Source organism: Hypanus sabinus, chromosome Y (assembly GCF_030144855.1).
Source record: "Hypanus sabinus isolate sHypSab1 chromosome Y, sHypSab1.hap1, whole genome shotgun sequence".
Classification (NCBI taxonomy): domain Eukaryota; kingdom Metazoa; phylum Chordata; class Chondrichthyes; order Myliobatiformes; family Dasyatidae; genus Hypanus; species Hypanus sabinus.
The window spans coordinates 1376384-1392701 of NC_082740.1; the positions used below are offsets into that span (position 1 = coordinate 1376384).

General features: G+C 40.7%; 1 protein-coding gene and 1 pseudogene across 1 annotated transcript in view; both read right to left on the reverse strand.

Annotated features, from left to right (window-relative positions):
* LOC132385333 (B-cell CLL/lymphoma 9-like protein) overlaps positions 1 to 16318 on the reverse strand; it is a 267028-nt gene that overhangs the window by 79933 nt on the left and 170777 nt on the right. The gene's annotated exons all lie outside the window — the stretch shown is intronic.
* LOC132385336 (probable ATP-dependent RNA helicase ddx6) overlaps positions 1 to 16318 on the reverse strand; it is a 99624-nt pseudogene that overhangs the window by 61938 nt on the left and 21368 nt on the right.

Here is a 16318-nt window from a genome sequence, read left to right on the forward strand (position 1 = left end):
CCTTTCGTTGCCAATTCCAGTGGGGGTGATCTTGAGGCTGAACCATGATCCTCCAGTGTGGCACAAGGTAGGCCAAGTAGCAACAACCACTCCAACCCTCATCCTGCCCTCGAGAACCCATCTGGTAGGGTGTTGTTCCATGCTGCTGCCCTATTCTTTCTACCAGCAGCTAAGGATAGGCCCTATTTCCACAAATCCAGTAAGTTCTACTTAGTGTTCCGGGGTATCGTAAGTTTGATTCTTGGTACAGTTACTACTTCCCACTTGATAGGGTACATTGTCATTATGGTTACACCAACACTGCTGGAGATATTAACCACTGCTGGAGATATAACTCCTATTCCCGGCCATAGCTTGGAGGGATCTTGTGGAGGAGATCTACGACTCCAACCCTCAAAGCAACACCATCCACAGTCTCGCCTTGCAGATCTGGATAAGGTGCAATTGACAACACTACCATTATGGCTATCAGAAAACATCATAAGTAAACTTACTTCGCTAGTATTAAGGGACACCACTGACGTGGGGAACATAGTCTTACCATGTTGGGGAATTCCGGCACTTAGCCAACATGCACCCCACTCTACGTGCATAACATAGGTGTTTTGGAGGGACAGAAGGTGTTAACCTGGGGGCCTCCCAAGACAGGGGCAGGCCCCCTTAGGGTAATTAAAATCAGCACTAAACAGTCCATTTTTCAGTCCTTATCAGTTCCGCCAGTAACGCGTTTGATGTATCCACTGCAGCTGCCCTTCCACATTCACCACCGCAGGTGTTGTCAATAGCACTTGGTACTGTCCTCTCCACCGCGGTTCCAATTTCATACGATCCAGTTCTTAATCAAGACAAAATCTCCAGGCTCGATGGTGGGGTAGTCTCCCTTAGGCTGGGTGTCGTCCTCTCAATAGTCCTGTCGTACCTGTGAATGCAAGCTTTGGAGAGTTTTAGTTAACTTGAATAAATATTTTCCCATCTCCTCCCCTAAGGTATGCCTGTCCATCCTCTCAGGAAGGGGAAGTCGTGCCGGTTCTGACCCCATGGGGTTCACATGAGCTTCCAGTAGCTTATCTCGGCGGGGTATAACCCCGTTTTAACTGAGGGTGTGATTCTCATGGAACTGGTCCAAGGATAGAACCTTTAACCAGGTCAGTCCAGTCTCCTGGCTAAGTTTGGCCAACGTAAAGAAATCTTTCAAGGTACCAATGGCTTGTTCTACTATACCAACTCCTTGCAGATTTCCTCATTTATTTTGGCCACAAAGTGCAGTCCTTTGAGCTTATCATTTCTGAGAGTGCATAATGGGGAATTATTTCCTTTAGCAATACTTTTACCAACGTTGTAGCGGTATTGTCAGTCGTGAGGATAGCTTCAGTCCACCTACTGAATACATCTACTATTACTGAGCAAAGCTTATAACAATGTACTCCAGGTAATTTTGTAAAATCAAGTTGCAGACAAGCAAGAGACCCACTGGGTAAGGTGGTGGTTCCAGAACCACAGGACATCCCTTTTCCAGCATCTGTCTTCTTACAAACTAAACATGCTTTAGCTCGTTTTTCAGCTGCTTTCTGGAAATTGGGGTGCCTCCAAATATGTAATAACATATTGCCCAAGTGTGTGCAGTTATGCACGTAATCAATTAACATAGGTAGAAACACAGAAGGGTCACAAACCTGTCCCACAGGGGTCACCCGTAGATTATTCTGAGGCTCGAGGTGACATCCCATTTGGGAACCATAGTTTACACTCTTAATCATGGGTATCTCATTCACGTCTAGCATACCCATCCTTAAGTTTTGTCTAACAGAAGCTTGCTGGGATCCCGAGGGGACTAAAAGGGAAGGGTTTAGAGTGGTCTGTTTATCTGCAGTGTCAGCGCGTGCATTGTCTTTTGAAACCTCATCATATTCTACAGTGCGGGCAGTATATCTGATGATTGCCACACTGGATGGTAATTGTAAAGCTTGCAATAAGTTGTGTACAAAAGCAGCATTGCTAATGGGCTATCCAGTAGAGGTCACGAACCCCCAATGCTCCCACAAGGCCCCATAGTCATGTGCCACCCCAAAGGCATAGCGAGAGTCTGTATAAATATTGGCAGATTGTCCTCTAGCTAATATGAAAGCATAGGCGTGCAGACACTGGTGTTTCAAAGGAGCCTTGATCTACTGTTTCAGAGTCCGTGACAACAGCATAACCAGAGCAGCTTTGGCCTGTCGGAGCAATAAAGGAACTGCCATCTATATAGAGAATCAGTTCGACAATAGGAAGTGGCTGATCGGCTAAATCCTCAAGGGGTTTCGTAAAAAGATGGTTTCTGAGCATACATTCGTGGTCTGGAGAGGGGAGCGAGGGATTATCAATCAAGGCTGTCTCATATCTGTTCTGGTGAGCTTGCGTTAAATGTTGAGTCTGTTGGGAGGTTAACAATTTGACCGTAGAATGAGGGGTCAGGACTGTTACCTGTTGACGTATTTAATATTTGAGGCCGCAGATACTAACATATAGATCGCTGGCAATACTAGTGAACAGGGTGGTAATCCTGTGATGACCGGGTCTGACTTCATTGAGTATTACGCCACCAGTCTTCTGTGGTTGGCATGCATCTGTGTTAGGATGGCAGTGGCAGATCCTTCCTTAATAGTAACATACTGCTGGCATGGGTGATCATGCAATGGCCGGCCGAGGCTGGAGCCCTTGAGAGACTAGACAGACAGACAGACATACTTTATTGATCCCGAGGGAAATCGGGTTTCGTTACAGTCGCACCAAGAATAGTGAAGAAATATAGCAATATTAAACCCTAAATAATTAAATAGTAATAAGTAAATTATTCCAAGTGGAAATAAGTCTAGGACCAGCCTATTGGCTCAGGATGTCTAACACTCTGAGGGATGGCCACAGCCAGGAATGACTTCCTATGACACTTAGTGTTGTATCTCGATGGAATGAGTCTCTGGCTGAATGTACTTTTAGTTCCATAAAAGCTGTCAATTGCTCGGTTGTCAGGGTAAAACTAGGTGGAGCATTCGATGACACCAGGGGAGTCAATAAGCGGTTGTAAATGGCAATATTGGGTATCCTTTGCCTGCAAAAGTTGAGAAGACATAGGAAAGCACACATCTGTTTAGGGGTGGTTGGCGGGGAGGTAGCAGCAATGGGTCGTATTTGGTCCTCCATCAGTTTTTGTTCTTTGGTCAAAAGGACAATGCCAAGGAATTTAACCTCTGTCTGTGATCATCTTACCTTCTGTGGAGGAACTACATAGCCCAAAGTGTGGAGAAAATTCAGCAGTACAGTAGTGTTAGTTTTCACAGTCTTGCACCTTGTAGCCAGGAGTCGATCATCCACATACTGTATTACCATTGATCCCCGTGGCAACTCAAGGGTACGTAATTGTTTCTGAAGAATCTGTGAGAACAGCGTGGGGGCGTGGCTAAACCCTCGGGACAGCCAGGTCCAGGTATATTGCTGGCCTTGATAGGTGAAGGCGAACAAATACTGTGAGTCTGGGTGTAGAGGCACAGTGAAAAATGCATGTTGTAAATCGATAATGGTGAATACACAAGAATCGGCTGAGATACAACTTAAAATGGCTACAATGGAGTTAATCAACACTCGTGCCCCCTCTTAATCTTCCAGTTTCAGGGGATACTGGGGAAGAGATGGTAGAGTTTGATTCTCCTTTATTTATATCCGAATTGGGGTGTAAGTAGTACGCTCAACTTCATGACCCAAGCTGGCTCATCACTGGGGGCCGGGGGGGAGGGGGGCGACCTCCTTGGTTTGGTCCATGCTAGAGCTGTGGTGGATTAATTGGCCAACCTGTTGACTGGGTTGTTCCCAGTACTGTATTCATCCTTCAGGAAAGGTCTGCCAGGTCCCTTTGGTGTCAGCAGCCATCTATGTCAGTGTGTAGGCAAGAAATCCAAGGCTCTTGGGTTTATACCCTGGTCAAGGTGACATGCGGGACTACCAGCTTGGTTTACTGCCATACATATCCTGGAATAATGGCCAAGTAAGCTGTGCCTTCTTCTCCTTCCAATTCTGCAATCAACAAGACCGGATACTCTAATCCTTCAAAAAGACCATAGTACTGAGTGTCTTTGGCAGAGCTCCCGATGGGGTCATAACAGACGGTTTACATGGGGGTCCAATATGGGGAGTGGTGAGGTAAACTGTGTGGAGTTCATACTTAAACCCATCACTGAGGAACTGTAAACTGAGGATACTGTCTGCAGCCATACAAGCCTATGGTGATACCCTCATCGTGCAAATTATCTCTACTCCGAGTGGACAAACAAATCTCTCCTGGCCAGGTTACAGCCCAGATTGGTAGTTACCGTAAAGGAGATGTCGCAGTAGTGTCCTTTGTATTCCGCTGGAAATGGTTGCATGCATGAGAAAGAATCTTCACGTCCTTCAAATCCCGATAAGACGATGGTAGTGCCAGATAGCTGGAATCCTTTATCCTTTACTATTTCCTGATCGAGGGTCATGAATGGAATTGGGTTTCTAGCCACATGCAGGTTGACATGTGGTTCCTGATGAGGGAATGTGCTTATCACCAGGAGATTTGTATCTGAGGACAAGTAAATGGATTATTGGCTGAAAAGGGCCTGGTGGGTCATTATCAGGGTCAGGATACAACCAACTGGGGAAGCGCCGGTCAGGGTCTTTGGGCTCTTCCCTTCCACTGGGGGTCCCTTCCTGTCCGCCCACCAATGGGCGCCTCAGGCGCTGGATATATTTGCTTTTTAGCTGTGGTCTAGTCGAGGCTTAGACTCACTCTGGCCATTCCTGTAATACACCACTGCTTGTCTCATCTGAGGCCAGGAGTTCTCAGACCAGTTAATGTCATTCGTCGGGATCATGACAGCAATACCGGGGGAAATATATTGCAAGACAGTAGCATTAAACAAAGGTGAATCTTGTCCTTGGTTAATCCCCCAAAAATGTACCATAGCAAGCAACAAACTGCTCCAGATAATCACCCCCTGACTCTCTTGGCTTTGGTCTGTACTCTAACACCTTAGTGATGTTAACAGGTTGGTGTAGGGCTTGTTGTAATGATTAGATTAAGTGGTTCATTTGTGCTTCTTGGTCACTAGAAAATCACTGCTCTAGTTCCCTGTGGCTTCGGATCGGCCCTCTGTCCTGCCACTTTGTTGTCTCTTCAGGTGACGGTATCATGCAGTATAGTCCAAGCGGGTCCTGGGGAGTGGCATTATACATTAGAATACAACTTCGAACATACTGAGCAAATTGGGCTGGTTTCTCCTGACGGTCTGGGGCCTGAATTATTTTCATTATCATCTCCTGATGTTTCCAGGTGACGTACTCAATCGGTGGTGGTTGGTCATCCCCCTCACCCGCTCGGGGATTGGGCAACTGCCTAATAGAGCACTGCTATTGGGGATTCAGTTGGATTCCTCCAAGCTTATCACAAAGTTTAGACTGCCCCTCTCCAGAATCTCCTGGCCAGGATCCCCTCCAGATTTGTCTTCTGAGATTCAACTTGACTCACTCTGCCACATTTGATCCTTCGGGAGCCTTGTATGGTGTCGGGGGTGGAGTGTTGGTTGTGAGAGAGGTAAGGGTGGGCGGTGACAGTCTAGGGTAACATCCCCACTCCTCATCTGCCGAATCATCAAAAAGAGTTGGTATACCAGACATAGACTTGGGATCCCGGTCAGGCCTCAGAGTTTTCCCTCAATGCGGTTGTTCTAATCCTTCTTGTCTGTTCATATCAGCCTTTGCCTGTTTTCTCTGTTGTTCCTGTTCCCTTTTACTCCTACCGTCTGCCGACTCACACTCTGCCTCTAAAGTTTCCTAACTCTTGGGAGTGCCATCACCTGTACGTGTCTCTATTCCTCTATCACCTGCATTGTTCCTCTAACTGGCCAGTAAGGTACCATGCTATTTAGTATCAGCTCTATCTTTCCATTCTTTGATCAATTTCCAAAGAAAATTTATTGCTTGTTCACAAGAGGTTTTATCCCGAGTTCCACCCGGGGGCCATACACTGTTTCCCAATCGTTTAGTGCAGCACGTAACATCCAAAGATCCTTGTCCTTATCTGGTATTTGCTCACATGTACTCTGGAGGGGTTCCCCTTCTTTCCCTTATCCTGAACATCTCATTTTAACCCTTATCATCAAATTTCAACCGGCCATATTTTTGCTGCTGAGGTGAGAAACTTACCAGGCTGCCAGTCCCGTATCCTGAAAATCAAATTTCAACCGACCATATTCTGAGGCATGTGCAACCTTTACTGAATTCATCAGGCACCAGCGACCACTTCTCCCAACTGGGGCTTGAATCCCGTTCTGAGCATATTACAGAATAGGCCAGTGTCACCCACTGCAACTTCACAGAGACAATTGCTAACCTTATTCTCCATTAATACTTCACAAAAACAACTGCTTACCTTATTCTTCCTGGTCCGGGAGCTTCGTTGGATCCCGTCAAGGTACAAGTTTCAATGGGTGAGAGGCAGAATGCCTCGCCGGGCACAAGGAGCAGTCAGGGGTGTTATGAATGTACCACAGCTCTGAGGGGCCGAAGGGGCGGGAGCAGCCCCCTCCTTCCGGAGAATCGCAAATGAGAGTCAATGTAATGGTTTTGGCCATTGCTCTTAGAGACACCTGTGCTAAGGGCATGACCCTGCTACGTGACAGCTACCACGGATATGGACACCCTCGGGCAATGTGGGGGTGGGGATTGCATCACCCTACTTTGATGGACATCTACAACTCTGCAAGTCAAGATAAAAGTGGACTGCAGAAGACGGTACCCCAGCGACGCACCAGAAGGACTCGAACGCTCAACGCTCCCGTGATAGCTGGAAGCCATTCAAAAGCCACGTGCGCTCCGTAACTCCTTTGCCTGGGGAGCGGGTGGCTGATGATACCGAGAAGGACTTCGAACTATTAACAGGGAAACAACGCTCCCCTGATTCAACGGAGTTGCTTCGTCAAAGACCCGGGCAAGTTTTGTCGTTTCTCCTCACTCTCTCTGAAACACGTGAAACCCAGCGATTCCCCAAAAAGACTGAAGCCTGTAGACTTCTGAGTGACTTTTATATTTCCAACGGACAATATATTATCCCCTAGACAACAGTCGAGATTATTTCTTAATGATGATTATTGCTATACCCGCGCTTTAGATTGAGTTTTGCCGATGTATATGTTCTGAATGTTTGTATTAACCTTACTTTTGTGCCCCACTTTATGAATAAAATGTTCGAAAATAGTGCCATCAGACTTCAACAGACCTCTCTGTCTTTGCTGGTGAGTTATCCAGTTACGGGATACGTAATAGAGGTAAAATACATCGGCACCCTACCACTCAGTTGTGTTTAATTCAAACCGTTGGTCATATACTCAGCCCAGTGAAACGTACCCTATGTTGATATCTGAGTCGCAGCACCAAATGAAAACTTAAATTTGCCAGACCAAATAACTACACCACAGACAATTCTTTAATTTAACGTTTCACCTGTTCATTTGTTGGAAATCAGTCGGCGAGAGGACTCAGAGCCGATCGTTAGAAAGACAGTATATCTCTCTCTCTCTCTCTCCCCGGCGACTCGCAATGAGCTTTCTGTCTAACACTCAGAAACATGACAATTTATAGAACTGGTGAAACAAAGAACCACTTAGTTGAACAGATATTCCAGCCAAGTCAGTTACAGCAAAACTTAATTACTTAGATAAGAGAGTCCACTAAATCAAGGTTTTAATTACAGGTAGAGTTTTGCCTTATCAGTGTTTCTTCTCTAAACAAATGAGGGAATTAGATCAGTGATGTGAATTCATAACGCAGGATATATGCAGCCCACAAATCATTCTCAAAGGGACAGCTGTGAGTTGTTAATCTAAACAAACTGAAGGCAGTTTTTTTCAGTCAAGGACAGTCTCTGCAACTTTTCACAGAACAGAGCATACACAAGCTGGCACTTAATTTTAACCCACTATTTACCCGAATCAGATAATCATTTCTTGTGTCCCCAAATTCACTTAAAATTGCATCAGTAGTGCTCAAGGTAATGGTCATTTGTTGGGGGTGGAGAGAAGTGACCAGGGTGTAAAAAAATGAGCTCATTAGTGGTGAGGTCTTTTGGATTTGGGCTCACCACAGGTTAGGTTGTGACTGTAACTGTGAACCTATTGGAACAGAAGCCACAGTTAAATGGGCTCAAGTGCACTTCACCTCTTGCAACTTGGCAATAAAGTTTGCAGAATTTCATGTGCAAGGCTCATTTCTATCAGATCTATGAATATTTTGCACAAGTGATGATACACCACCACTTACAGCCTGACTGTCCTTTCGATACAAAGTGCATCCTTTCATGTTAGCTCCCATCTGTAGCCTTCTTTCAGACATGACTCAGTGATGCTGATGTCTAATTACACCAGTTCATCTACTTTATTCCGCATGCCTGCATTCTTTGCCCTTTTGAATTTTGTGTCTGTGGTACAATTAAACTCTTTGTCTGCATTTGTACCCAATCTTTCCTTACATTCATGTTACATCCATCATCTACTTGTAAACCTATTGACATTGTCAGCTCTATCATACACGTTCTTATTCCCCTGCCATATTAGTTTAAACCACTCCCAAAAGCTGTAATACCAGCATATAAAATTAAAGAGGGTAAAATGCTAGGACCAAGAGTCAGTACAAGATGCAGAAAAAGTTTCACTCTCAAACAGTACAGGAAGTCGAAGTGTTGATGACATATTACATGATGCTGAAGAGGTTTTGTGTGATAAACTGAAAACAACAGCTTCTCTATCCAGGTTGATGAGTCAACAGACTTCACCAATTAATGTTGTCATGTAGCATTTGTAAGATTTGTAAATGATGGTGAAATTCAGGAAAAGATTTTGTGTCATACATATCTGACTGAAACAAGCATATATTTAATATTTTGTCTTCATATCTGGAAACAAAAGGTCTGTCTTTGAGGAACTGTGTTGGCATCTTTACTGATGGTGCCCCGTCAATGGTTGGTTCCATGAGAGGTTTTGTTTATTTTGTAAAACAGAATTCTGACATTGTCATAGCACAGCTTCATCATTGTCAATAAATTTTCATCCATGTATAACAAAACCTTATGTAATTTATCCCCTCTCCTAATACCCTGCACAAAATTAGAATCCCTAAGAGCAATAGCAAGTGGTTCTAAAGCCAAATTAAATAATAAAGGACTAAGAGGACAACCCTGACGGGTTCCTTCATATAGTCTAATATAAGGAGATTTTTGTTTGCTAGTTATAACCGCAGCCATTGGGGCTTGATAGATCAGTTTGATCCAGGAAATAAATCCCGGACTGAAATTAAACCTCTCCAAAACATGAAACAAATAAGGCCATTCCACCTTGTCAAAAGCTTTCTATACATTGAGAGAAACAATACATTCAGATTCTTTAACTGAGGGAGAATAAATAATATTTAACCATCTTTGAATGTTAAAATGAGAATACCTATTTTTAATAAATCCTGTTTGATCATTTGAAATAACAGCAGGCAAAATATTCTCAAGCCTATTAGCCAGAATCTTAGAGAGAATTTTAAAATCCACATTCAATAAGGAAATTGGTCTATAGGAGGCACATTCAGATAGATCTTTTCCTTTTTTAGGAATCAATAAAATTGATGCCTCATAAAAAGTTTTCGGAAGATTCTAGAGGATATAGAATAAGTGAAAGTTTGACAAAGATGTGATGTAAGCATTTCAGTAAAAGTCTTAAAAAATTCCACTGTATATCCATCTGGTCCTGGAGCTTTCCCTAGTTGGATAAAGGATATAGCCCTAGCTATTTCCTCTTGTTTAATAGGTGCATCTAGTATATTAATATCTTGAGTAGAAATTTTAGGTATATTTAATTTTTTCAAAAATCTATTCATAACAATATTATTATCAGAGAACATAGAAATCTACAGCACATTATAGGCCCTGTGGGCATAATGTTGTGCCGACCAGGTAACTACTCTAGAAGTTGCCTAGAATCTCCCTAGCACATACCCTATTTTTCTAAGCTCCACTTAAGAGGCTCTTAAAAGACTCCATTGTATCTGCTTCCACCATTGCCATAGGCAGTGCATTCCACACACCTAGCATTCTCTGTATGAAAAACTTATCTTTTGTCTGACCATATTTGCCTTCAATGCACCATTCTAAACCACACATGATAGCTTTTTCAACTTTATTGGCTAGGAGCACTATTTTGTTGTATTGGAAGGATCCCAACTCACCTACTGTTTTTTTTTTCTGGCTGTCCTCCATTATGTCATGTTTAAGTTTGGAGAAAATTAGAAGTCCGATGTTTGATACATCTTTTAAATTTGAGCAAACCTGGTGACCTTTTATTCAATATTTTCATATGGTCTAGTTTTTTTTTTACTTTTTGAGTTGATCTTTTTTTTTCTCTGCGAAATTTTAGATTTGATCAGAAGGATTTTTCCTTTTTTTTAAATTGAATCCTCAAAATGGATGGCCCAGTCCCCTTTTTTATGGTTTTAGGTTAGTTTAGTGGGGTTTTATTTCTCTCTCAAAAATAGAAATTTTTGAGTCTTTTTTTCTATGAATTGTTAAGAGGAGTCATTGTTCTTTTTTTTCTTTATATTAGCATAATACTACACTATATATGATTTTGAGTGTATATCCCTTTCTTTGTACTATTATTGAAATATGTATTTGAGATAACTTCTCAGACTTCTATTTATCCTTATTTTTTTAATCAGTTAAAAAAGATTGAAAATGAATACATTTTCAATCTTGTAAACAGCAATAGTTAAAATCAATTTACAACCTTTTAAATTAAATATGAGTCTACCTTTAGAAAAATTAAATCCTGGGGGTTTCTGGTGATGTCTTCATTCAGAATGGCAGCTTAAATTAATAGTTCCTCTGGAAAAATGTTTATTTTACCCTGTAAATCCACTGAATATAAAATCTTTCAAAAAAGATCTGAATTGATAAGAGGGTCAAGAATGGGGAAAAAAATGGAGATAAAAAAGCATCATGGAGGAGCTTGTGGACAAGAGGGGTGCAGCGAGTGGATCTCCTACCTGACTGCATGGTAGTGAGGCTGACACTGGGCCTCATTCAGGTGAATATGATCAAAATTCTGGAAGAGATACAGGAATTCCAAAAAGACATAGAACAGCAATTAAACAATCAGTTCAGAGCTCACCAATATCAATCAAAGAATAGTGGTGGCAGAGCCACAAATTGAAAAGGTGGAAGACAGTGGAACTCGACATTGAGAGAGCACGCCACATGCTCGTCCCAAGGTCTTCTGGAGACAGTGAAGATAAGCCATGGTCAATAGTTATCAGATTCCACCAGGTACAAAACCAAAGCAGAGATTCTGTGCAAGGCCTGGGGAAAGAAGAAAGTATTTTTGAACAGGAAATTAATATATTTTGATCAAGATTACCCCCCCCCCCCCAGTGGTCCTGCAGAAACATAAAAAATACTCTGGGAATCTCCATTACTCTCCAATCTCTCAATCTCCAATACTCCATTTAGCCAATCCAAAAATCCCCCAAACAAGAATTAAAAGACTATTAGTGTTTTACTTAAAACACTCTACAGAAAGTGTTCACAATCTGTGATACTTGCCAAACAGGGTGTTACTAAGTACTGACCATGCAGGATGCCCAAATTTTTGCTTCGGGCCCTTTTCCTTTTTCGTTATTTTGAAACTACAAAAGATGGAAATAAAAAAGTAATCTTGCATTAAAGTGAAGTAGTGTTCACAGGATCAATATCCATTTAGGAATCGGATGGCAGAGGGGAAGAAAATGTTCCTGAATCGCTGAGTGTGTGCCTTCAGACCTCTGTACCTCCTACCTGATGGTAACAGTGAGAAAAGGGCATGACCTAGTTGCTGGAGGTCCTTAATAATGGACGCTGCCTTTCTGAGGCACCACTCCCTAAAGATGTCCAGGGTACTTTGTAGGTTAGTGCCCTAGATGGAGCTGATTAGATTTATAACCTTCTTTCGGTCATATGCAGTAGCCCCTCCATACCAGACAGTGATGCAGCCTGTCAGAATGCTCTCCACAGTACATCTATAGAAGTTTTTGAGTGTATTTGTTGACATGCCAAATCTCTTCAAACTCCTAATAAAGTATAACCAGTCTTGCCTTCTTTATGACTACATCGATATGTTGGAACCAGGTTAGATCCTCAGAGATCTTGACACCAAGGAACTTGAAGCTGCTCACTCTCTCCACTTCTGATCCCTCTATGAGGATTGGTGTCTTTTCCTTAGTCTTACCTCCAGAATCCTGGAGGTCCTGCTTTTGAGGTTTCTACCCAACTCCCTGAATCCTCCCTTTTTCTTCATATGTCACTGGTACCAACGTGTACCAAGACTTCTGGCTGTTCACCCTCTCCCTTCAGAAAACTCTGCACCCAATCCAAGACATCCCAGGAGGCAACACACTTTCTCTATCAGGTTGACAGAACCTCCATTCCGCCATTTTGCACCATAATGGAGTAAGTCACATTTCTAGTGGCTCTCCCTCTCTTAATCTATTTTACATCCCACTGACAGATCCCTTTTAGTTTTGATGATTTACTACTTCTACTGAAGGAATTACCACTTAATTACAATGGCCAAAAGAAGTCGATCTGGTATTGAACTGAGAAGCGGCAAGACGTTTCCTGAAATGGAACAAATGGAACAAACCAGGAAAATGGAGGAATCTGTTACACTAGCAGGAATATTTTCTTCAATACAAGACATGAAGTTGGAATTTGGATTGCTTAATATTAAAATTGATAAGCTGGCTGGTTCAAACGGGAAGCTTGAATATTTCTACGATTCAAGACTCTCTGAATAACTTGGACTCCAAACACTTCAGCAGACTACAACCTGAATTGAGAATGAGCCTGATCTATTCAAGCAAACTATTAAAGATCAAGGAATGAAGATGTCTTTGATGGAAAAGAAAATCAATGAAATTACCTCGGAACTATCTAAAACGAAGAAAAGAATGGTTGATTTAGATAGTAGAGGGCATCGGAGGAATCTGTGCATTCTGGGACTGCCTGAAAATACTGAAGCTGGCGATCTGTAAAAATTCTTTTCAGATATGTTGTACTCACTTTTCAATGGGACCCTCAAAACTAACCCCTTAATTGACAGAGCCCATAGAATTCTATTTTCTCGGCATTCATTTGAATTACATCCTCGAGCAGTTGTACTTTCTTTGCATTATTATACGACTAAAGAAGCTATTCTTCGAGAAGCCAGAAAGAAACAGAAATTATTCTTTAATTCACCACAGATTCGTATAGTTGAAGATTATCCTCCCGAGATCTTCTCCAAAAGAAAGAAATAGTGAAATGTATAAATTAGAATTTAATCCCTCCCTTTGCTTTCCAGCAAAGCTGACAATTTCTCCTGAAAAATCTCAATCATTGAGAATCTACTCTCCTCAGGAGGGATGGGCATATATTAAAAACCTTAAAGTTAAGCCTACTGAATAAAATATTAAAGTTATTCCGATTACTCAATAGGCAATTTTGAAGTATCTGCTGTATGAGTTGTTTATGGAGCTTTTGAGTTAAGTACATTCTATACCTTTTCATTCTTTGGTATGGGACGTGGCTGATTTAAATTTTTTTTACCTTATCTATAATTAGTACATATATAACTGTCTTGTAGGAGACTTTTATAGTATAGTACTTTAATGGTCCATGTAGGGCCTGTTGTGTATTAATCTTTTTATTTCTTGTATTTGTTTCAATATTTATAGTTTTAGGTCTGTTTTATATATATATATATACTCACTTACTTTTCTTTTTTGAGAGAAGAATATTGTTTGTAACATTATTTGCTCGGATTTTTTCCTTTTTTTTGAATATGTGTTTAAGCTACTTTAGCTGATTCTAAGATGGCTGTTGTTGATTATGTTTTTATTAATGTTAGACACAACATTATAGTAGCTGAATTCTGTTTGTGCCTTTTGTTATGGCTATTTTCCATGGGATTTTTACTTTTTTTATTATTACATGGAGCTGCAAGATAGAGAACAGGTTATTAGTCAGCGTACCCAAGCCTACCCAAGATAGAACAGATAAGCCACTCTCAATAATAATTAAATTCCTTCGGTACAGTACCAAGGCAGAGATTCTACGAAGGGCCTGGGGTCAGAAGAGGGTGTTTTTAGATGATAAAATATTATATTTTGACCAAGATTACCCCCCCACTGCGTTCCTGCAGAAACTTAAAATACTCTAAAGTAAAGTATCTATGGGGAGGGGTCTATTGGATAGGTTTTTTTCTTGATTGGGCAGTTCTTTTGATGGATTTCTCTTTCGTAAATGCGTCACTCCTTCTGGTTGTACCTGCGCCTTTTGGTTTAATCTGTATTTGCATAACATTTCTTTTATATAATATTAAACTCAATTTTAAACATGGGTGTTAATAAAATCAATATCTTGGAATTGGAATGGTGTCAATCATCCCATTAAGCGTAGAGAGATTCTTAAGAAATTAAAAACACTTAATGCAGATATTATTTTTGCGCAAGAAAATCATATATGAAAACAGGATGAGGACAGGTTTCTCTGCTTCTGGGACGGGGCTCCGTTCCACTCACTGTTGGATAGTAAAATAAGAGGCGTTTCTATATTTCTTAGTCCCAAAATCCCTTTTGTACACTTTAATACTATTACTGATTTGATTGGAAGATATTTAATTGTTACAGGTTTATTATGCGAGCAAAAGGTAGCTCTGGTGTGTGTATATGCACAAAATGTAGATAATTCTGATTTTTTTAAGAAACTTTTTTCGGAGTTACCGAATCTCAATGAATATAAACTGATCATGGGTGGTGACTTTAATTGTTGTTTAAATCCTGAGATTGACAGGTCATCAACCAATCCATCACTTCCTAATAAAGCGGTAGCTTGAATTAACTCTTTTTTATTAGAATATGGTTTTGTCAATATTTGGAGATATAAACACCCCAATGATAAAGATTTCTCTTTTTTCTCACACGTCCATCACAGATATTCTCGAATTGATTACTTTTTTTTAGATACACGTCTGCTAAATTCCGTTGTTGAATGTGCGTATGACATCACTGCGCTCTCAGATCACGCGCCTTTAAAATTAACCCTTAAGCTTTAGGATAGAATTTTGAAAATCTCACATTGGAGATTGAACCCCATATTGTTACAGGATCCAGTTTTTGTTAATTTTATTAAGGAGCAAATTTCTATATTTTTTGAATTTAACACAACTGAAGGAATGTCAAATCTGGTTATATGGGACACCTTGAAATCTTTTCTTAGGGGACAGATAATCTCATTTTCAGCAGCCTTGAGAAAGAAAACTAAAACTGAATTGTCAGTGCTTATTAATAAAATTAAACAGATAGATAATGCGTATTCAGTTAAACCTACTGAAGACCTATATAAAGAAAAGGTCAAACTTCAATCACAGTATGATTTGCTTCTGACCTTTCCCACTGAACAGCAAATTTTTAAATCTAAAGGTTTATTTTTTATACACGGGGAAAAATCTGCTAGGCTTTTAGCGGGTCCGTTAAAGGCTGGGATGGTCAGAAGACAGGTTTAAAAAAATTCGCTGACCAGATAGAACAGAAACTTTAGATCCTTATGAAATTAGTAAGATATTTATGGACTTTTATTCATTTACCGATACTACATCCTCTGGGAACCTTCCTAAAACTTTTTATGAAGCACTAATTTCATTGATTCCAAAAAAAGGAAAAGACCCACTGGAATGTGTCTCCTATAGACCTATTTCTTTACTGAATGTAGATTTTAAAATCCTCTCTAAGATTCTAGCAAATAGACTTGAGGTTGTCTTGCCTAATGTTATCTCAAACGATCAAACAGGATTTATTAAAAATAGGTATTCACATTTTAATATTCAAAGATTGTTAAATATTATTTATTCTCCCTCAGTTAAAGAATCTGAATGTATTGTTTCTCTCAATGTAAAGAAAACTTTTGACAAGGTGGAATGGCCTCATTTGTTTCATGTTTTGGAGAGGTTTAATTTCAGTCCAGGATTCATTTCCTGGATCAAACTGATCTATCAAGCCCTGATGGCTGTGGTTATAACTAGCAAACAAAAATCTCCTTATATTAGACTATATAGTCCTCTTAGTCCTTTATTATTTAATTTGGCTTTAGAACCACTTGCTATTGCTCTTAGGGATTCTAATTCTGTATTAGGAGAGGGGATAAATTACATAAGGTTTCATTATACATAGATGATTTATTGGTTTACATTTCAAATCCTAGGATATCTATTCC